Source organism: Panthera tigris, chromosome B4, assembly GCF_018350195.1.
Source record: "Panthera tigris isolate Pti1 chromosome B4, P.tigris_Pti1_mat1.1, whole genome shotgun sequence".
NCBI classification, from domain to species: Eukaryota; Metazoa; Chordata; class Mammalia; order Carnivora; family Felidae; genus Panthera; species Panthera tigris.
Window position 1 is genome coordinate 130,008,261 of NC_056666.1, and position 20,732 is coordinate 130,028,992.

Below are 20,732 nucleotides of genomic sequence, written 5' to 3' on the forward strand. Positions count from 1 at the left end.
GCCTAGGAGGAAGCCATGGAGGCTGTTCGGCCTCATGGGTCACCCAGAGGCCAGAGCCCTGGATCAGGCTCTTTGCCTCTGGCGGCCCCTCAGGCCATGTTGCTAGCTGCTAGCCTGTCCCCTCCCTTACCCAGAGAGCCCTGGGGAGGGGTGATGTCAGCACAGCCAGAGGCAATCTGCAAGATCTGTCTGGTCACCAGGTCAGCATCAGAAGAGAGCCACCGGGACCCCAAGGGCACAGCAGTCTCCGGCATGTTCCCCATCAAGCCTTGGAACTGCCAGGACCTCTTCCGGGCAGAGCCGGGAGACTCCCCTGAAGGGGAATACAGGGGCTCCTCTATTCTTTCAACCCAGGGGCCCTTAGCTCCCTCTCTCTTCCTCCCTGAAATGGGGGCCTACAGGTGTGACAGGTGAACTGGGACGCTCACGGGTACATGGAAAACAGAAGAGACAAGACAGAAAGGATGTGGGGTGGGGCACACAGCTTGGGCAAGCCCCGTGGTCTCTCTGTGCCTCAGTTGCCTCATATGTCGAAAGAGGCCATCCAATTTTGCTAAGTGAAATGAGCCAGATCCAAAAGGACAGGTATTATTTTATGCCACTTTTGTGAGGTGCCCAGAGTGGGCAAATTCATAGAGACAGAGCGTAGAAGGAGTTCCTAGGGGCCAGAGGGAGGGAGAAGGGGGCGGGAGTTACCGTCTAATGGGCAGAGTTTCTGTCTGGGAGCCGAGAAAGCTCTGGACTTTGGTGGACCGTAGTGAGGGCTGTGCAACACTGTGAATGTGTTTAGTGCCACAGAATTGTTCGCTTAAAACAGGTTAAGATAGTAAATGTTATGTTACTACAGTTTTTAAAGCGCACACACACACACACACACACAGCGGTCAGCCCCTACCCCACAGGGCTGGCTGGGACTCATACTGGGAAGGGTGTGGGAGCAGGAGGAACCCAAGGCTCCAGTGATGAGCCAGGGAGACCCCGGGGCGTTCTGCCCGCCACCCCCATCCCGCAGCATGTCGTCTGGTCTTCCCGTCCGTCTGTAGCTCCGCAGACCTCTTTCTCTTCCGTGGATCACCAGGTCCACTTCGAGCCCCAACAGGCCCAAGGTCCTGCCCGGACCAGGCCCCCCTCCCATCCCTAAGCACCCCCCTTAACTGCCACATGCCTCCCCTCCTTCCCTTCTCACTCTGAGAATGTCCTCATAGAGAAGAAAGAGGCAGAGGAGACTGGGGAAGAAGCCAACTATCCCGGTGAGAAGCTGCTATTAACCTCCCGGGAGGCTTCAGAGGAGAAAGCAGGGAGTGGGGAGCTTTCCCGGCTTCCCCCGCAGCGACGACGGAGAGCCGGAAGGCGGCTGTCAGGTGGCGAGTGGGTGGTGAGGCGCTCAGAGTCCAATGATTTCTACCACAAATCCCCATCACTGTCTGGCGGCTACCGCAGAGGGAGCACCTGCTGGAGGCTCGGGGGCCTCGGCCGACGCCTAAACCTCGAGAAGCTGGCGCCGTGATACTAAGCCCATTGTACAGATGAGAAAAGTGAGGCCCGGGGAAGGCAATGGATAAATGGATATGGCTCCACAAAGGTCACAACAGCCAAGAAATACCTGCCCCTGAAACTACGTCTGTCTCAAGCTGAAGTCTGAGAGACATCAGGACAGATGGCGAGAGAGAGAGAGAGAGAGAGAGAGAGAGAGAGAGAGAGAGAAGGGTCAAGACGAAGGAGATCCATTGTTCTCACCAGCGGCCAGCGGGCCGTGGCAATGACATAAATGCAAATTAGGGGCTGAGTAGGTCAAAGGGGCTGCAAAGAGGCCGAGACTGAGGGCTGAGGGCTCGAGGAGACCTGACTGCCACTGAGAGCTCTGGCTGCCGCTCAAGGGGGCCACCCGGGAGCCGAAGGAGGCTCGATCCCTCTCACTGCCCTGCCATCCGCTCTGCAGCCTGCTACCCCATCACCGTGCCTGGTGGCCATGACCCTTGCCCTCTCTTCCCGTCCATCCTGGGCTCAGCTTTGGAAGTGCCCACACTTCCTGCCCAGCTCGGGGCTACGTCCACAGTGCCCACCAGCCTGGCCTCAGCGTTGGGGGCCGAGTCTGAGCGCCTGGGTTCCCCGATCCTTGCTCTGCCACCGTGTGGCCTCGGACAAATCGCTTTCCCTCTCTGGGCTGTGTTTCCGAGATGGTTGAACGGTTCCCAGATGGTTCTGTTTCTGGGGCTTTCATGCTCTCTGACGGTGGCACCAGCTCAGAGAAGGACCTCTGGTGCCAACTGGGGTTCTCCTGCTCCCAAACCTTCCATGGCTCCTAGTGTCCTCCAAATGAGCCCAACTTCTCCTGGGCTGTCAGGCCTTATCAGAGCAGGATCCTCTACCTTCCTCTGTATTCCCTTCCCATCTTCCTCTGCTGCCCCCAAAGTCTGTCCTGTGTCCTTCCGGGAGCTGGGGACAGGGAAGGTCTGCCTGGGCAGAGGCTCCCCGATGTGATGAGGAGGGCAGCCCCTCCCTTCGCGGTGTCAGTGTGGCCCTGGCCGCACACTGTTGAGTGTGGCTGTCCCTCCCCGTTCTGCACCCCCTCCCCTCCCCGATCCCACAGCTGCCCCTGGGTTTTTTCCACCCTGCTCCTCCGGAAATCCACTCAAATTTCTCTGGGGGGCCTGGGAGCCGCTGGGCTTCACTGTTGATTTTTCACAAATGATTATTGGCGGCAGAATTTGTCACCTGCACAATGAAAGGAAAATGAACCTTTCATCAGAGCCAGCCTGCGGAGGCTTCGAGAGCGAGCCGAGCCGGAGCTAGGTGTGGGGAGGGGGAGGGGAACCAGGAGGCATCCCTCCAGCTAGTCTGTGCCAGGCCCGGGCAGACAGATGCGTTTCGAGCCCCAATACCCTATCAGAGCAGGGGGAGACTGAGGCACAGAGAGCTTGAGACAGTGGCCCAAGGTCCCCAGCAGCTAAGGAACAGTCCTGGGTCGGGAGCTTAGCTGTGCCCACCGGCTCCCCGTCAGTGCCAGCAAGGTGGGTCTCGCGGGGTTCGAGTCCAAAAGCTGAAACACTGCAGATGATCTGGTCCAAGGCCTCCTGCATTTCACAGACACAGAGACTGAGGCCCCCAGTGAGGCAGTGACTGGCCAAGAACCGCACAATGAGGTCTCACAAGGTGGAGACTAGATCTAAGCGCTCCTGCCCGCGGGCCAGCCTCCTCCTCCATCCAGAAATCCCCAGGCAGGAGGAAGCCCCGGCCCCCAAGGTCTGGACCACACATCCCCCCTCCCCCCTCCCCCTCCGACTCCCGCCCCCCACAGAGCCGTGGGCTCTGTAATCCATGGCACACACGACAAGCGGAGCCTCAGTTTCCCCAGGGAGACTGGGCATCACACCAGCCCATGTTTGGGTCTGCCTTGAAGACGAGCCCCTCCCCCCCCCCCTCCAGGGCCCAGCACGGAGGAGGCACCACCTCCCCCCGCCCCACCAGGCTGCCTCCAGTCTGAGGTTTCTGTCTGTCTCTCAGCCCCCGCAGCTCGCTGCCTGTGTTTCCTGCCTCCTCCACCTCCGCGCTGGCCAGCTTCCCCCGCGGCTGCTATGCCATGTTGCTCGCTCGTCAGTGCTCCCGCCACTCAGGCCTGGAAAAAGGTGACCAAACCCAGGCCGCCAGCCAGGGAGGGAGGGGGCGCGGGAGACCCTGGGGGGGGGAGGGGGAGGCTCGCTGGGGCTTCTCTTGGGGGAGGGGCGGGGCAAGTTGCCCCGCCCCCCACTGACCTCCAGGCCCCACCTTCTGCTGACCCCAGGCCCCTCCAGCTCTCCCCAACCCTCCTCCTCCAGGCACCCCCAGTGTCCCCCAGCTCTTTCCAGCCTCGGCCTCCCTCTCAGGCCTGTCAGCGACAGGGTGGGCGGAGCAACGTGGGGAAGGGGGAAGTGGGGACGGGCCAGGGTCTCTGAGAGCTCCCACACTGCGGTGGCCTGGCAGCTCGGCCACCAGGTCCCATCACCCTCTCCTCATCACCCTCTACCCGGCTCCTGGAAGATTCCACAGGCCCTCAGCTTTCAGGGGAAGCCCCAGCTTCTTAGCACGGCCTTCAAGGCTGCTCAAGAGCAGGCCTCCGCTACCCTCCTTCGCCTTGGGGCCACCACCCAGCGGCTCAGCGGCGCCCACCCGCCTCCCCGCTCCTCCCCTTGCTCTCTCCAGCAGAGCAACAGGGGTCAGGGGCACCTGCTCTGGGACCAGGGTCAGCCTGGGAGTCCCAGCTTCACTTCTCTTCTTCTTCTCCTTTTTTAATTTTAAAAAATTGTTTAGTGTTTGTTTCTTTTTGAGACAGAGCGTAAGCAGGGGAGGGGCAGAGAGAGAGGGAGACACAGAATCCAAAGCAGGCTCCGGGGCTCCGAGCCGTCAGCACAGAGCCCGACGCGGGGCTCGAACTCGTGAACCGTGAGATCAGGACCTGAGCCGAGGTTGGACGCTTAACCCGCGAGCCACCCAGGCGCCCTCCAGCGCGACCGCTTCTAAGCTCTGGCTTAACCTCTGTGAATCTCAGTTGTCACATCTGTCAGGTGGGACGGTCATGGTACCTGCCTCCCTGGACTGTTGGATCCGTTCATATGAGGCCCTTAGAAGAGTGCCTACCTAGCGCCTGGTACGCGCTCAGTGTGAGCCATCATCACCGTCCCCACCCCCACCTCTGTACCCTCGGCCAGGCAGCCCTCCCCATTCACCTTCTCAGCCTGTGGAGCACTGGCAGCCCCTCCCCCTGCCCCCTCACAGGGGTTGAGTTGACCCGTTATCCGTCCCCACCCCCCTCTCTGCCCCACCAGTCAGTGAGCCGCTTCCCAGCCATCCCCACTCTTCCCGCCCTCTTTGCCTGTCTCTGTGCGGTCTCCTCTGCCAGAAATACCCTCTCTGCTCTGTTCCCACTCCATCTTCTTCACTAGCCTCGTCCTCCAGGAAGCCCTCCCCAGAGGCTCTTTGTGGTGACCCTAGCTGGTGTACGGGCTTTAGACCCAGGATGATCTGGGTTCTCTCCCCGTCTGTGTGACCTCAGGCAAGGTGCCCCACCTCTCTGAGCCTTAGTTCCTTATGTATAGAACATATTAATAAATACCAGAGTCCCTGGCACTCAACGAACCCTGAGGCACACTGACTTCTTCCCCCACGAAGGGCCACCCGGTCCTTTCTTCAATCCTGGACCTGCCTGTGACTCTTCTGTGGCACGTGGGTGTCCCTCCCATCGACACCATACTGACCCCAGGTGCAGTGCTGAGCGTTTCACATCTACCCTCACCGGAGTCCTGCACAGACACGACAGCCCAGCCTTCCCGGGTTTATTGTTGAGACCCGTCTCTGTCCCGGAAGGGCTCAGGCCTGTGCAGGAGGTGGGCACTTCTCGGAGTGTCCCCTTCCAGGCCACCAGGTCCCTGGTGAAGGGTCAGAGCTGAGGGCCGGCGGACTGAGGGCCGGCGGGGGCCGGAGGCAGGGGCGGTGAGACTGTCCGGGCGGGGGCGGGGGTGCGGGGTGGGGGGGAGAGGGCCGCCACCGGCCCAGCCAGGGCACCCCCCCACCTCGGGTCCTGGGAGGCCCTGGCAGGGGCTGCGTCCCCGCCCCTCTCCCCTCCCACCTTCTTCCTCCTATTTCTCTTTGGAATCGCTTCTCCAAAAGTTCATTTTGAAAGCAATCGATTTCCAAGCTGCTTGGAGATGTAATTTGATTTTTCATTTTGAAGAAATGATGGTTAAGGAAAAGTTTGGAGACTTAATCACCGTGGAAGGCCACGGAAATAAAGAATTCCTCTGCCCTTGGCCAGAGACCGCGGGGTCTGCGTGCAGCTCTCCCCGAGCCAGGAGAAAACGGGTGTGCGCGGGGGAGGCACGCGTCCCCAACACGCGTGTGCGCCCCGCATGCACACACAATAGACACACGCACTTGACCCGCATACGTGTGTGCACGCTGCATACAGACACCCGGCCCCCACTTGGAGAACAGCCCCTACCCACCCCTCCGGGGTCCTCAGCCACCTCTCTGCAGCCCCCTCAGCTGTGCAGGAGGGGGTGCTGCGAACAGCCTTGCCCCCAGCGTTCTCTGTCTCCACTCCCAAACCCCCATGCATCCTGCTCTGGGACCAGGCTCACCTTCATGATTTCTGGAAGGGGTTGACTTCCACGCTTTTTCCAAAGGTCTATCCCTTTGACGCAAAGGTGATGTTCACAATCAGACATCTCTGCTTCATTCATTAGCTTTCATGGGCATCCTGTTGCCTGGCCGGACAGAGATCGCAAGCAAAACCACGGACATAATAGTAACCCTTACTCCCTGCCACTGAGGCACGTCCGTACTCAAGATCACATCTGCCCCCCGCAGCCCCTGACGGACGACTGGGCGGGCCGTCCCCGGGAACGGGGCCTGGGCCTGCGGCGGCCTCCATGACATCAGTGAGCACACGGAGCTCAGAGAGGTTGAGGAACTCACCCAGTGTCGCCCAGCTGGCAGACATCAGCACACACACACACACACACACACACACACAGAGGCTAGTCGCTGGGCCTCCGGCCTACCATTATCAATCCGTTCTTTTGCATCTTTAAGATTTCCCTCTGACGATGCAGGTTCGATACCGTAAGGCAGAGAACCCCTAAACTCCTTTAGTTTTCAAACCTCCCTTATGACATCCTTGCCTAGGGTTACCGGGCCTATATTTGCACACCTCCCGGACGAGAGAGCTCACTCCCACCTGCTCTCTCCCCTCCCCTGTGAACATCACAGCAGTGTGATGGCCTAGAAAAGGCTAAGCCCTACCATCCGGGAAGCCGGGGTACAGACCCCAGCCCTGCCACATAGCTGTCCTGGGGTTGGAGACGGGCTACTTCGCTTCCTGGGGCCTTGGTTACTTATGATGGAGCCGGGGTCAGCAGAAGCCTCCGCACTTGTGAGGGCCAGGGACGGACCAGTGAGTGGACAGACGGCCCTGCCCTGGGCTGCCCCGGCAGCGGCGGGCAGCAGAAAGGTGCCAGCGCACGAGGCAGAGCCCTGGGGACAAACCCGGCCCTCGGCCCAGATTCCCTGCTCCTGCCCCAGTTTCACAGACCGGCCTACTTCTGCTCAAGGATGCCTGGAGGTTCCAGAGAAGCTCCCCAGGGGCCCTGCCCACCTCCACCTCCAGCCTCAACCCCATCCTGGACCCACACACCGGACTCCCAGCTTGGCTCAGGGTAAGCCCGGGCAGGGGAGACCCCCTCCACGGGCCCTCCTCCCTCCCAGGAACTTGGGATCCCTCACTCCCCTCCCCCTCCCCCTCTCCCTCATTGGCCGGGGGGGTGGGGGGCACCAAGGTATGGGAGGCTCTGCGTGGAAAAACATGTCAACCCGTGCCGTGCCTACATCCCCCTCTCCACACCACCGACTTATGCTGCCGGCTCTCTCCAGCCCGGAACATTCCAGACTCACCACCTTCAGGGTGTGATTATGCCCACAGGAGTTAAGGCTCAGCTTTTGAGTTTCTAAATAAAAGTCTGAAGCTTGTGTCTGTGCGCAGCACGGAGAGGAAGGAGATTCCCGCCCAGTCGGTGGGCACAGAGGAGGCCAGCGCATCCTGAGACACCAGATGGGGCTGGTGAGGACGGGGCCGCTGAGAGTTAAGTGGGGACTCTGCCCGGAGAGACGCCCCTGTGGGCTCTGGGATCCGAGGGGGAGGGGAAGAGCCCCCAGCTCTGCCCCTGGGGACAGCGGCCAGCGGCCAAGGGCACTCTTGGTGGGGCGCCACCTGGGCCACGGGACAGGGAGGGCAGCCTCGGGAAGGACACGGCGCCCACCGGCGACACCCCTGCCGCGGGGCCACTGTCCCCTTCTCCTTCCGGGAGCTCACGGGCCCAGACACACCGCCAGGAGGGCAGATCAAAGGAGACCTCGATGCACCAGGAAAGTCCCTTCGTGGGCCCCGCTTGTCTAGAAAGGGCCAGGCGGCAGAAGTGAAGAAAAAGCAGGGGCGGGGTGGGGCGAGGCGAGGCAAAAACGTTACATTTAGTTCCTACAAACTCCACGGTGGACTTGCCCCCTGGAGAAGTCTGCCCCCACGACACTGTGTGCAGCTCAGTGAGCAGACGGTGCCGGGGAGGGGGGGGTGGAGCGGGGGGGGGGGACACGGTGACCTCAGCCAGGGGTGCGGGGAGTGTGGACACTCGGGGCCCAGCAGCCGAGGGAATGCCCACCGACCCCAGGCTGCTGGAGAGAATCCTGAGGCGGACCCAGGGCCCCTGGGCCTCCCCTCCCCTCCCTGCTTTCCTCTCCCCCCCCCCCCCCCACCGCAACCTCAGGCCCCTCCATCCACCTGCCAGCCTTCCTGTGATTGCAGGCCCCGGGGGCTGAGTGTGTGATACCCAAGTCCCTAATCCTGTCATTAGCACTAATTACTCTAGTCAGCACGAGGTGGGGGGGGGGGAGCCGGAGGGGCCAGCTCTGGCACCCACCCCTGCCATCTACCCACGTGTCAGAATGCCAATTATCCCTCCCGGGCAGGAGGCCTGTGGGAGGCGGGAGGCGGGAGGCAGGCAGCCGGTGCCCAAGCACTTCCCGGGGACCCCGGGGCGGAGGCCAGGGCCACCCCCGAGTCTTCCTTTCACCCCTTCCAACGGCCCCGAAAGCCCCTTCCTCTCCTCCCAGGACTCTCCCCGCCACCCCCCTGCCTGAAGAAACCTGCCTCTGCCTCCTGTTGGCTGTGTGACCCCAGGTAAGCTGCTTCTTTTCTATGGGTGTCTCTTCCCCCCTTAAACCAGGGGGTGGCATTGACTGCTTTCCAGCTGCACCGGCCTGCAAACCCTCTTCCCACAGGGTCTGCGTCCACCCGCGGCCTCACGGGTCCCATTGTCCCATGGCTTCCTCCCCTCCTCCCCTCTCTCCTCTACTAACCCACCCTGCCTCCCACCCCCTTTCCTTTCCCACCCCTGCAGCCTCCCGTCTCCCTGTCAATTAGACCGGCTCTGGCAGGATGCTCAGAGAACAGGCTAGGGCACCCAGCTGGAAAATTGGGTGGCGGCAGCTGCCTGGAATCCTAATGCCCCCGGCCCTGCCCTCCTCCTCCTCCTCCTCCTCCTCCCCCCTCACCTCTCAGGGCTGGTTGCTGGGGATGATCCCACTCCCTGGCTGCTCCCCCCATCCCCGCCGCTTCTGAGGCCCACAGGTACCTTTCACTTCCCCACACGGGACCCCCACCCCCCACTTCCCACCATGCTCTGTCACATGCCGCCCCCCCCCCCGGTCCCCCCCTCTGCTATAGTTCTGCCTATCAGCAGAATTCAGAGCTTGGAGGAAAGAGCACTGGGCTGGCAGTCCAGAGAGCGGCCTTCCTGCCTGTCCCCCTCTGGGCCTCGGTTTGCCCATCTGTAAAATGAGATTCCCCCGTGGAGCCCGGCTGCGTGGCTTTCAGTTTTTCATCCGAAGCCACAGGCTGCCATCGGTTCGCTCCATGCCTGGTGGCTGGCCTCCTTTTTTATTTTTATTTATTTTTTTTTTTTTGGTTTTTGTTTTTACTACGAATGGTTTGGGGCCAACCCATGGGGCCACCAAGAACAGGTGCTTAACCCATTTACTACGAATGGTTTGGGGCCAGGCACAGGGTTTGGGCTCCTCACAGACCTCCCCTCCGCCCCTCCGTCCCCGGGACCCCGTCATTGATCTTTGGTCCTGCCTGGCCCCTGAGCAGACAGTGTTCCTGGCCCTCCTGGGGCCCCTGGGTTCCCTGACGCTGAGCTGGCAGTCATCCAGGGCAGGGGAGGGGCACTCAGGTAACCCCAGCCCCACCCCCAGCCTCCCCCTCAGGCAGCCCAGAAGGGTTCCTCCGACGGGAACTGAAAGAGACTTTCTTCCATCTACCTGCTCCCACTAAAGCCAACCCCCATGTCACGGGCCCAGCCCCATGTGTGTTCCTCAGACCTCAGGCATGTCGGACTTTGGCAAGAGCGCAGGACATTGATGCTTCACACAGCTCAGGGGTTTTCTTTAGGAATTAATATTACTTTTCGTAAGGACTGTTGAATTACCCAGGTAATAAGTAACCCCAACGAAGTAGCCTCTTAGCATCCTCCCCAGAACGCACAAGCCTTCAGCCGGTAGGGCCTACACGGGATCCCAGAGGACCTCCGTGGATCAATCCAGACTCCAGCAGCCTTCGGGGAAGAATCTAGTGCCCACTGTATGCGGGGCACGTGGTCTCCTGAACTTGTCCCATCCGCGAGGGCGCGGCAAGCACCTTCCCAGGACCCTCTGCCCCCACTCCTTCTTCCCGCCAAAGGCCTGCCTCTTATAGCCAGCCTTCAGCCTTAGCTTCGCCCAGTTCTGCAACTGCCCTGATGGGGAATCGGGGGGAGGCAGGGGGGGAACGCAGGAGCTTGGGGGGGGGGGGGAGCAGAGCCCCAAGCCGTCCCCCCCACCGCCCCCCAACCAGGCATCTAGTCCAATAGCCGCACACCTACAAGACAACCAGAACTTTCACGCTGGAAGGTTAACCTCCGGCTGTTCCTTCTCCGGTACCTTCTTATGCAGAGAGCGTCTGTCACCTCCCCTGCCTTGAGTCACTTCACAGGAGCTTCCTTCTACTACCTGAGCCCCCTGGAGTGATGTCAGGGTCCAGAAAAGGCTGGAAGCGAGGAAAAAGGCAAGCCACACAATGGGAAGAGATGTTTGCAGAGGGGACCCAGTTACAAATCAGTGAGAGAAAAGGAGATGACCTAATAGAAAACCGGACAAGCCACTTGAACAAGCCACTTGAACAAGCATTTCTTGAGAGAGGAGGGCCACGGGGTCAACAGATAAGAACAGGTGCTTAACTTCACTGTCAGGGAAACGCAAATTAAAATCATAGTGGTTGCTAATTTACACACCCACCACAGGGACTAAAATGAAATAGCGGGACCGTATCATGGGTTGGCAAGGAGGCGGCCCAACCAGAACTTTCATACAAAGTCGGGGGACGCGTATGGGGCGTCAGCTGAGCGTCTTGATCGGCTCAGGTCATGATCTCGCAGTGCGTGGGTTCGAGCCCCGCGTCGGGCTCTGCGCTGACAGCTCGGAGCCCGGAGCCTGCTTCCGATTCCGTGTCTCCCTCTCTCTCTACCTCTCCCCTACTTGCACTCTGCCTCTCTCTCTCAAAAATGAAATAAAAACATAAAAAAAATTTTTTTTAAATGTTAACTTAAAAGATAATAAAACACTGCAGAAGTATTTAGAGGGAGAAGTCGTATCCACTCCCTACCCCCACATGACTGGTTGTGTGACCTTCCATATCTTTTCCTATGCAATTATAGAGCTTAGTTGCATTTACACACACACACACACACACACACACGCACGCACACACACGCACACACACAAATGGAATTCTACCATTTTCTATCGGGTTGTTGTTTCTCATATAACACAGAGGTTCTCAACCTTGGCACCACTGACATTTTGGGCAGGAGAATTCTTTGTTGTGGGGCTGTCTTCTGCACTGCAGGATGTTGGGTAGTGCCGCTGGCCTCTATCTGCTGGTGGCGTTCCTCCAGAAGTGTCTCCAGGCATTGCTAAGAGTCCCCGGGGAGGGGGACAGCTGCCAGATAAAATACAAGGCATCCAGTTAATATGCATCGGCTGAGACTTTAAAAAAAAAAAAATTGTTTCAACGTTTATTTATTTTTGAGAGACAGAGCACGAGTGGGGAGAGGCAGAGGGAGAGGGAGACACGGAATCCGAAGCAGGCTCCAGGCTCCGAGCTGTCAGCGCGGGGTTCGAACCCACGGACCGCGAGACCATGACCTGAGCCAAAGTCAGACGAAGTCAGAAGCTTAACCGACTGAGCCACCCAGGCGCCCCAAGAGACTTTTCTACTTAAAAAAAAAAAAAAAAAAAAAAAAAAAAAAAAAAAAAAAGGATTCACTGTTTACCTGAAATTCAAAGTTAACTGGGCGCCCTGCATTTTTCTTTGCTGAACCTGGCAACTTACCTCGGGGGCAGAATCATTGAGAACCGACAGCATCTCCCGCGGCTGGGTGTCTCTCAGGACACGAGGTCACCTCGTGGCCATTCTTTGCCATGGCTCTGCTGTATCCCGCCGCACACACGTGTCGCGCAGCACTCCCCGCCGACGGACACACGTTGCTTGCTGTCCGTCTGGGGGTTTCTGCCGCAAGGAGCTGAAACCTGTTCGGTCCCTCGCGGGCCACCAACACACCCCCAGTTCTGCGTGGCAAAGAGCAGGGAGCGACTGGGGTTCCCGGGTGCAGGAGCAGCCTCTTCTCTCGGGCCGCCACCTCCCCATCTCCCTGCGTGCGTCACCCCCAGGCCAGTCGTGTCCGAGGCCTCCCCAGAACCTCCGCTGATCTTTCCTGACGTTTCATTGGCGGGGACTGGTCACGTGCCGACCCCTGACCTATCACTGGCAGGGGCTGTGGTTTCCCCCCCCCCCCCTCCAAGACCAATCAGGAAGACCCATGGTGGTGGCGGGCGTGGAGGAGTCGTGGCTACGGTTGGAAAAGGACCGGGTGGACGACGAACACCACCGGGCTTGTTCCGAATTCGCCCTGTTGCAGCTCACGCTCCCATCCGCTCCTCGAGCATCAAGCAGACGGCTCTTCCAAGTCAGATCGTGGTGTCCCCCTCCCCCTAAATCCTTCAGCGCACCCCGTGGCTCTTAGAAACTAGAGACGCTTTAACCCGGGGCTGCTCCCCTATACCTACCAGCTCTCCTGCCTCTGCGGCTTCCTTGCCCCCCCAACATAAGTCAGACCCCTTCTCTGCCTCAGGGCCTTTGCACCTGCTGTTCCCTGTCCCTGGATCAGTGTCCTGGGCTCCCTCTCCCAAGTCAGGTCTCTGCTCGGACATCACCCTGGTGACAGGCCTCCCCTGAACACCCCATCTCCCCATCCTGGATCTCCTTCCCCAGTGTAGCCAGAGGCCAAGCAAATAACTTCTGTACCTAAGTTTATCGACTGTCTCTTTCTGCTTGGATGTCAGCTCCTTGAGGGCAGGAGCCTCCAGATCTTGGTAACTGTTGTGTCCTTGGGGCCTTCTGGGAGCAGTCCGTGGCAACCGGGAGTTCTCCACTCACCTGACTGAAGCAGGAGGGGACACACCTCTGTGTACCAGGTGAGTACAGGCTAGTCCCTTACCCGCAGCTGTGAAATGCAAACACTCAGAAAACCAAGCCCCTTTTCTTTACCTGTTTGGCTGCAAACGTGACCCGAATTGATAGGAGACTATTTCAAGTCTTGGTTTATCTTACTGTGAATATGAATGCAGCTCGCTGATGAAATGCTGTGTTTCTGGGGGGGCTGTCTTGGGCTTTCCCCAAAAGCAGAGATAGGACTTGGGCGCAGGTGGTTTACTTAGAAGGTGAGACCAGGAAGCAGGAGGCCTGGAGTGGGGAGAGTGAGGGGGATGGGGAAAAGCCAAACTAACGATCATTGTTGGGGTGACTGCAGCGGGCAATGGGGCGACGGGGGGAGAGATCGACCCCTCTGGGACCTCCTAAGAACTGAAGGCAGCTGAGCACTTACCTACCTGCTCCTGGGCCCTATCAGCCGCAGGTGCCCGAGGGGCATTCACTCCCGGGAACCTCCCGGCCGCACCGGAAGGGGACCGTTGTCTCCTCTGAAATCAGAGGAGGCCGAAGACCGCAAGGAGCCTTCAGCACGAAGCACCCCCAGACCCCGTGAGAGAATGACACCGAATGTGCCACAGGCACCAAATGACCTTCTAGAAATCTGCAAAACACCTGGCCCCAAAGGCTTCAGGTTGCTGGGTTCAAAAGGACACGTGAAAAAGAGTCTCGTATGTACTTCTGAAGTGTTTTTTTTTTTAATTTATTTAAAAATTTTAATTTTAAAATAAATTTTAATTTATTTTTAGTTTATTTATTCTTAAGAGGGAGAGAGAGAGAGAGAGAGACAGAGCACAAGTGGGGGAGGGGCAGAGAGAGAGGGAGACCCAGAATCCGAAGCAGGCTCCGGGCTCTGAGCTGTCAGCCCAGAGCCCGACGCGGGGCTCGAACTCACAAAGTGTCAGATCATGACCTGAGCCGAAGTCCGATGCTTAACCGGCTGAGCCGCCCAGGTGCCCCGGCACCTCTGAAGTTTTGACATGGCCCAGAGCCCTCTGAAATGGCTTTACACTTTACACTCCCTCTGACCAAGTGTGAACACGGTGCATCTACACCTGCGCACAACACAGTACAGTAGCTCACTGTTAATGGTCATGGCAGACGTTCTCATGCATGCCCTGTACCAGGCGCTTGAACTTGAATTATTGAACTTGAATAACTTGAATTATTGAAATAAGTTCTCAAAATTTATTTCTCACAAAGACTCTACAGATTAGTTTGCTTTTTTCCAAACCTTCTTCTTTTTTTTTTTTTTTCAGGGGAGGAAATGCGGGAAAAAGGCACACGGCGCAGAAGTTACATATTTGATTCAAGTTTCCATAGCTGGTCAATTCAGGGCAGGAGTCCAGTCCAGGCGGGATATTGACCACAGTGCTGCACTGTCTCTAATGGTGCAGCCGCCTTTTAATTCTCGCCAATCTCACGAATGAAAAATGACAGTTCATCGTCATAGTGTGCATTTCTCTGGCCATTTTCTCAGTTAGAATTAGGCGTGGGTACAAATAACAGAGACGTAAGCCGGAAACATATTGCTCAAGTCAGACCTCGAGGCTGGCGGTCCAGAGCCGGCATGACGTCTCTACTCCACGGTGTCAGTCTCGCAGCCTCCTCCTTTTGTTACTCTGCTGAGTGTGACCCCTGTTCCCAAGGCCTCACAAGTCCAGCATCGCTGCTGGAGCCCCAGCCATCACGTCCCGTCTTCCAGCCACCAGAAGAAACAAGAGATAAAGTAAAAGGGGACGAAGGCCACCTAGCAGCTGTCTTTTTAGGAAGGTTCCTTCTCAATGGCCGGAGGTTGGGCACACGGCCTCACCCAGATGGGAGGCTAGGGCACGTCTTCATTCTAGATGACTGCGTGGCCAGCCCAGATTCACGTGTCCTGCTCCTATGGAAGAAGGCAAGGTGGGTGTTGCAGAACAGCTAGTGATCTCTGCCACACTGGGGGAGCGTCTTTCGCAGGTTTCTCGGCCACTTTCAGTTCATACCTAAGAATTCTTCTCAGTCCTCTCCTTTTTGCAATTCGGCCAGTGCATTTGCTCTCCCTGTCTTAGTTGTGGCTATGCTTCTTACGGGGGGCTCACTACCCACCAACGCAACCTGTAACAGCAGTGGTTGGCCCTGAGGATGTGTGTCAGAGTCAGGCGGGTGCAGCTCAGCACCAGACGCGTCTCAGACGCCCCACAAATGTGGGCTTCCCTTGCTCTAAGTCAGGGGTCACCCGCTGCTGGAACACATCACAATCTCCTGGAATGCTCCCAGCTCGGAGGCCCGGCCTCGCTGACCACAGTGGGTCCACCTCTCTCCTGGAGGGGTGACCGTAGGTTAGCAGCAGTCTCCCCAGGCGGGGTCCGGGCAGGACAGAAGAGCCTAGAGCCTGGGCCGGACGGGTAGCTGAGAGTGATCAACCTCTCCCAGCCTGGGCCCTGTGCTTCCTTCTACTCATGTGGCCCCGGGTCGGCCCCAGAAGCAGCCCTGCCACTCTGCCGGCCCCAGAAGCAGCCCTGCCACTCTGTGACCTGACACGGAGCCCGCATTGACCACTCCAGGGCTAGGAGTTACCCCTTGATGCGGTACAGCCGCAGGCGGCTCCAAACAACACGAAGCCCCTCCTCGAGCGGGTTCCGGCAAAAGAAACAACCATCTCACGGGAAGGCGGAGGGCAAGGCAGGCCCAGGGTGATCCTCGGCTCCGCCGTCTCTCCAAACGCAAGCTTTCTTCTCTTCCCGTTGGCCCTTCCCAGGGTGTCAGCTTAGCTCACAGTCAGGGTCCTCGCGGCCACGAGGCTGCAGTGGTTCCAGGTATCGGGGTCCAGGTGGCTCCAACAGGGGCCCCAGAGGAGGACCGAGACCCTTCCCGAAGGCCCACCAACAGGTTTCCCCTCCCCGGTGGGGGGCGGCGCACATGGCCATCCCTAAGCCAATCACTGGCAAGGGAGGTGGGACCACGTGACTGCCGCAGCCCAATCCGGGCCGGGGGCGGGGCCGCACGCAGCCCTGGGGGTGGAGGCGGTGGGGAGGGTTCTTCGCGGAACAGAGCGAGGTCTCGCAGCCCGGCGGAGGGAACGGCAGTGCCGGGGTGACGAGCCTTCTCAGCCTGGCTCCTGGGATCCTTTAGACACATGAGGGGCACAATCAGGTGCATGCGCACCAAGGTCCCTCCGGCGGCTGCAAGGGGCAGTGACTGGGGCTCGCAGAGGCAGGGAGGCTGGTTTGGGGGCCGCTGCAGTCCTGCGACGGGGCTTGGCCCAGCGGGGGGAATGGGGTACTGGAGGGGATCGTCTTTCCAGGTGACGTCTGTGGGACGCGCTGCAGCACCGGATGGAGGAGCGAGGGGATAGCTCAGGAAAGACGGCCCAGGGCGTCGACGAGGGCAGCTGAGTGGTGCCACTTACACGGAAACGGGGGGTTTGGGGGTGGGGACCGCCGGGGGTGCCTGGGCCGGACGGGTAGCTGAGAGTTATCAACATATGGATGGTATTTGAAGCCCTGGGGCGCCCGGAGGGTGCATTCAGTGGAGAATCGATGATGAGCGGACCCTTTTGGTGCCTGCCTGCGTTTCTCCAGCTCTTTGCAGGGATCCAAGGGAGGAGCCCGAGGCCCGGATGAAGGCCCCCCCCTCCCCCGGAGAGGACCGTCTCCAGGAACGTCGAAGATAGTCTGTAGTTCTTCAGATTCTGTGTCTCCCTCTCTCTCTGCCCCTCCCCCGCTGCTGCTCTGTCTCTCTCTGTCTCAAAAATAAATAGTAACACTAAAAAAAATTTGTTTTCATTTTGTAATTAAAAAAAAAAAAAAGAACTCTGTGTTATGTCGCGGGTATGCCGCAAAGATCTAATGACCTGATGCCCCCCTCGTGATGCTGTTGTGAGGCTTAAACAGTTAGCGTTGTGTGCAAACACAGTGCCAACACATAGTAGGCGCTCTGTCCCTAAGTGAGGTCCTCCAGGACGGGAGCCGTGGACCGCTCACCTGCTCCCCCACCAGAGCAGCCTGGCCCAGTGACAGCTCAGGGACTAACTGTGGGAGCTGGTTGGCAACTGAACGGGGCACTGATGGGGAGACTTCCGGTCCAAAGCTGGAACGGTTCTTAGGCCAGAAGGGGTCGGACAAGGGGGGTACGCATGGACCAAAACTGGGGGCTGCCGGGAACTTCTGGGCATGAGCCCAATGAGCAGATTAAAGAAGGGGCTTAAGGAAAAGATCGCCATGAATCCTAAATGCAATCTAGATGTTCTCCGAGAGAGCGGGAGAAGAGTAGCGTTCCCCTTTCGTTGCTATTTGATGGCTGGCCTGTGCTTTCTAGAACGGCATTCACTCAGCAGAGACTGAGCCCCATGAGGCCCCACTAGATGCTAGGGTTATGTTTCGCCTTTGCTCCTCACCAAAAAAACGTGAAGGCAGCTTTCGAGACGGTTAAGGGATGGCCCCATCCAGGCGCTTCGGTTCCCCACACCCGGCCCTCACCAGGGTGCCGCCCTCAGGGCCACTGTCCTTGCCCAGGCAGCTCTTGGCTCCCAAGGGACAAAGCTGTGTCTCCTTTATGCTTCTCCGTTTGCAGATGCCAGCCAGGACCCGTGCTCCACGAGGTGCACAGAGCAAGGCTCACGGGTTGACCCCTGGAGTAAGAAACTAGGTAAACCGTGGGCTGTGGGATTCTGCCGAGCAGCAGGAGAGGGACCACACCCCAAATGCAAACTGCCTTTCTGATCTCCCTAACCCTAACCCCACCCCTCCCTTGCTCAGAAGCCAGCTCCATCATCCCCCCTTCCCCCCAGGGGACAAAATCCAGCCCCCCCCCAACCCCGGACCCAGGCTGGGCCATCTTTGCTTCCACGCCTGCCCTTCTTGGCACCTGCTGTTCCCTCCTCTGTGACTGAACTTCCACAAGCCCACCCGGCTCCTGCCCAGACACAAAAAAGCAAAACCGCTTCTGCATCCGACACCATTTATAGAGGCTTTTCCTCCAAACGGCGGGCCCGTCCCACACCACATGCTGCCCTGGGTGGGCTCCGGGAGCCCTGAGCCCAGGCCTGCCTCTGGTGCTCGCGAGGCCTGGGCAAGAGCTCAGAGGGAAACTCAGAGACCGTAATCTAAATATGTAACCGTTATAAATCAAGCTAACAAACTGTGAGGACATGCTCTCGCCTTGACGCAAATATACCCTCCTGATGACCTACGATAGAGTTGAATTTCAAATTCCTGGGGCTTTTGTACGTGGTAGCTCCGGGAGAGGGAACCCCCTTTCCCTGGTCCATAGCACACCCACCCCCTTCCCTTCTCACCCTCAGAACTACCCCACAACTTAAGGGATCTCGTATGATGCCCCCCCAACCCACATGCCCAAGCTCAATCCACAAGCCCCAATGCGACAGCTTCCCTGCTTGGGGTGCCCACACGGGTGGCACAGTCCGCCCTTGGGAGGACAGAGCCTGGAAGCGGGTCTAGGGCCAACTGGGAAGATAATCTGGGATCGCAGGTATTTCGACCAGGGTCTAGAAGTGGGGAGGGTGGGCGTGTACATATCGGCCCTGCAGACTTGTCGCCCACGGGGAGAAGCTGGGGGCTAGAGGGCCAGAGCAGGCCCTCTGATGTTCGCAGCCCAAGGCAGGGCCCCTCCTGACCTTGGACCCATCTGCCTCCTCCCTTCCCATCCCTGGGGCCCAAAATATCGTTAAGACCTGACCTCCATCCTCCCAGGTCACACACGACCTCCATCCTCCCAGGTCACACACGCCGTGCTCCCTGTGGCCTGAGAAGGCTCTCCCCATCCCCTGCTTACTGGACTACACCCTTCCCATCTTTAAATAAAGGATCCGTAACAGAGAGCTCGGCAGTAACCAGGATTTTGCCAGCAAGAATCAGAATACAGGGTCTGATGGGGCTTGGGACGTCTTCACATTAAGTTCAAGACTCAGGACCGTCAAGGCCCTAGACCTCTTTCAAAACTGTCCTCCCTCCACCCTCCGTTGGCCTACAGGTTGGGAGGTCCCGCAGTGCCCTACCTTGGCCTTGGGCAGGTGAACCTTGACCTGAGGGGCCGTCTGGAAGATGCTGTCTAGAGGAACAAGCAAAGCTTGGGAGCAAACTGGGCCGGGGGGTGGGGGGGTGGGGGGGGGTGGGGGGGTGGGCGGCGGGGGGGCAGGGGGTTCCATCCCCGCCCGCTCTGGGTGAGCTGTGCCAGCTCAGGGAAATTCCTATTTCAGATCCTGTTCCCCCAAACGTAAAACAGAGCTAAAGCACATACTTCGCACAGTTGCCATGGGAATTAAAGGCAACTGGGTCCGGGTGCGCGCTAGACGCCAGACGGGAGGGACGGGCCCGCCCCCCTGCAGGACACCTGCTGGCACTGTGGAGCCAGAAGCGACAAAGCACCTGCGTCAAGACCATCTTGAAGCGGACGGTCACAGGTGGTTTCGCTCTGCAGGTCACATACCCTTCAGAGAGCTGTGGGAGCAGGTAATGAGGCAGAGGGCGTGGTTCTGCTTCTGCGCCCCGCCCCCCGCCCCTCCCCCCCCACCCCCCACCCTTGCCGCTTCAGCAGAGGAACCCTCAGCCCGTTAGCAGCTCCTGTGGGCACCTGCCCGGTAGCCTCACAGGTGCCCTGGGGGGGGAAGTCCATCTGGAAAGCACAGGCTCGAGCCTGGGCCCTCTGTACACCTGCTGGGTCTCTGCTGGTAAATCCTTCTGTTGAAATTAGCTCTAGACAATTCTGTTACCAAAGTGGACGCATCCACGGCGCTCGTGCCTAGGAGATGGGAGTATTGTTTGCCAGAGCAAGAGGGGGGAAGGGGCAGAGGGTGAGTTTTATGCCCTGGGCCGTTACAGATTCTGGTGGGTCTCGGGAGGTTGCCGGAAGGCCCGGGAGGCAAGAGTGTTGAGGTCAAGGACTTTTCGAGGCTACAACTTCCCACGTCCCCACCGCTGTCATTGCGTAAGCCCCTTCACACGTGATCTTGCTTAGTTATCAGCTTGGCAAGAACCACGAGGACCGGAGACGAGCTGTCAAGAGATGCGGGGAAGGGCTGTTTTAGCCCAGGATGGATTGGCGACAGGGCTTCCCATTGAGAGGGGAGCTGGGCAGGACTGGGTGCGGCGAACTTGGCACCGCGGAGAGGGGAGAAGAGAGAGCAGGCTGGGGCCCCGAGCCGAGGGAAGGAGGAGGGGCAGCCTCCAGCCCTGGGCGTCACCTAGAGATTGTACCCTGCCGATCAAGCCACAAAACTCTCCAGGCAGGAGTGAAGGGGGGGCAGGTGGTCCTGAGTGGACCACCGCCAGGGGCTCGAGTGCCAGAGACCCTGCTGTCTGGGACCCACGTCAGGATGTCCTGGGACCCAAGACAAACATGAAGGAGAGACACTTCTAGAGCTCAGGGCCTGAGGAAAGACCCCACGGCTGAGTTCCAGCAGGCAAGGCTGGAGCAGGGCCAGGAACAGGGTCCAGGGGTAGACCCACAGGAGGAGGAGGAGGAGGAGGAGGAGGAGGACACAATGCGGAAGCCCAGAACCTTCCCGTCCGCCTCCCGTCTGGCACCGGGTGTCCTTTCTTGCAGGTTAAAGGCCCTGTGGAGATGGCTCCTGGGGGCTGAGCATTCACCCATGTGGAAGACAGAAAATGCAGGAGTTGCCAAG

At 59.0% G+C, this 20,732-nt stretch overlaps 2 long non-coding RNA genes across 2 annotated transcripts; one reads left to right on the forward strand and one right to left on the reverse strand.

Annotated features, from left to right (window-relative positions):
• Positions 1-11,344: 11,344 nt before the first annotated feature.
• On the reverse strand, positions 11,345-12,392 carry LOC122240156. Its single transcript, XR_006219514.1, has 2 exons — positions 11,954-12,392; positions 11,345-11,560 (listed from the first exon to the last, which is right to left on the reverse strand). It is a non-coding gene; the product is annotated as an uncharacterized LOC122240156 (long non-coding RNA).
• Positions 12,393-12,484: 92 nt separating this feature from the next.
• On the forward strand, positions 12,485-14,517 carry LOC122240466. The gene is made up of 3 exons (XR_006220240.1): positions 12,485-12,587; positions 12,964-13,095; positions 14,368-14,517. It is a non-coding gene; the product is annotated as an uncharacterized LOC122240466 (long non-coding RNA).
• Positions 14,518-20,732: the final 6,215 nt, after the last annotated feature.